The sequence below is a fragment of the Peromyscus maniculatus genome, chromosome 16 (assembly GCF_049852395.1).
Source record: "Peromyscus maniculatus bairdii isolate BWxNUB_F1_BW_parent chromosome 16, HU_Pman_BW_mat_3.1, whole genome shotgun sequence".
NCBI lineage: Eukaryota > Metazoa > Chordata > Mammalia > Rodentia > Cricetidae > Peromyscus > Peromyscus maniculatus.
The window spans coordinates 22,111,607-22,113,163 of NC_134867.1; the positions used below are offsets into that span (position 1 = coordinate 22,111,607).

The window sequence follows — 1,557 nt, forward strand, 5'->3', positions numbered from 1 at the left end:
ATGATCATACACACACACACACACACACACACACACATCCCTTGGGACTATCTATCAAGGCAATAGCCATAACAACAACCTTCATCCTCAAGGTTTCTTCCTTTCCTTTTATGATATTGCGATTATTAATATTGATTGTCAACCTGACAAAATCTAGAATCACCTGAGAGGCAAACCTCCAGGCACACCTGCAAGAGATTATTTAGCCTCTGCGTAGGCCTGTGAGTTATTAAGTTAATTGAGGAGGGAGGTCCCACAATAAAAGTGGGTGGTACCATTTCCTTAGTTTCAGTCCTGGAGAAAGCTAGCAGAGCATAAGCATTCGTCTTCCTTTCTACTTCCTGAGGATGGACTTTTTTCTGTAATCAACAGAAAGAACAGAGTCACTCCCTCAGCAGGGAGGTGAACCTAGAGCCAATTCCCCCGCCAAAGCTGTGGGAAACCAAGAAGCCCTCAAGACCTATGCACTCACTGATCAGCTTGTGATTTAGGTCCAAGACAAGGTCAATGATCTTTTTTCGAATGGTGTAGTAGCCACAGACAAAGTTACTGGCAGCATCTTCTTTGCCTGTGAGGAGCAGTTCAGGGTGGAAGAGCTGGCGGTAGGTCCCAGTGTGAACTTCATCAATAACTGTGGGTTCCAGGTCTACAAACACTTCCTGGGGCACATACTTGCCAGTGCCTGTCTTTCTGAAGAAGGTATTGAAGGAGTCATCTCCTCCCTCAGTGGTCTCGTCACTTGGCATCTGGTCATCAGGCTGGATGTCATGTTCCAGGCAGTGGAACTCCCAGCAGGCATTGCCAATCTGGACACCAACCTGGTCAACATGGATAGAGATGCACTGACTCATGGTAGCTTAGAAGGTGAGGGTGACAGAAGCAGACACCAGGTCCTAGGTCCCAGTTACCTTTCCTGACAGCTAAGCATCGAGGTAAGTAATGCAATGTTGTTGCCCTTTTTATTTTTTTTTCCTAAGAGCATCTCTTCTAAAGTATATAATTCTGATGATGACATGGCACCTAGTTTTTGCCTTTCGTGTTCTGTTTTGCACAATTGACAATACAAGAAAGTCAAGTGTGGCAGACATCTCATCACTTGTTAAGTCAGAAACTCATGTGCACACGAATTTTTCTAGTTGCAGGTTAGGCTCACATGGTCATAATTTTCTCTTCAGAATCAAGTTACATAGAGGCAACAACCTCATAAGACTCAAGACTCTTGCAAAACATTAAGATTAGACGTGTGTGTGTGTGTGTGTGTGTGTGTGTATGTGTGTGTGCATGTACAGCACTTAGCTTAGTCACTGGCATGCAATAAACACTCAATATTAAATAAATAAGCTATTATATTCTTAAACGTGCAACATGTTTTTGTCTATTTTATGTTTTTTAAAATTTGTTTTTATAATAGCCAAATGAATGGAAACACATGAACTATGAACCAAAGGCTGAGGGGCCCCCAGCTGGATCAGGCCCTCTGAATAGGTGAGACAGTTGATTGGCTTGATCAGTTTGGGAGGCAACTAGGCAGTGGGACCAAGTCCTGTGCTCATTGCA

The 1,557-nt window shown here is 43.5% G+C and overlaps 1 pseudogene; it reads right to left on the reverse strand.

Annotated features, from left to right (window-relative positions):
- Positions 1-383: 383 nt before the first annotated feature.
- On the reverse strand, positions 384-851 carry LOC102923063 (tubulin alpha chain pseudogene; annotated as a pseudogene).
- Positions 852-1,557: the final 706 nt, after the last annotated feature.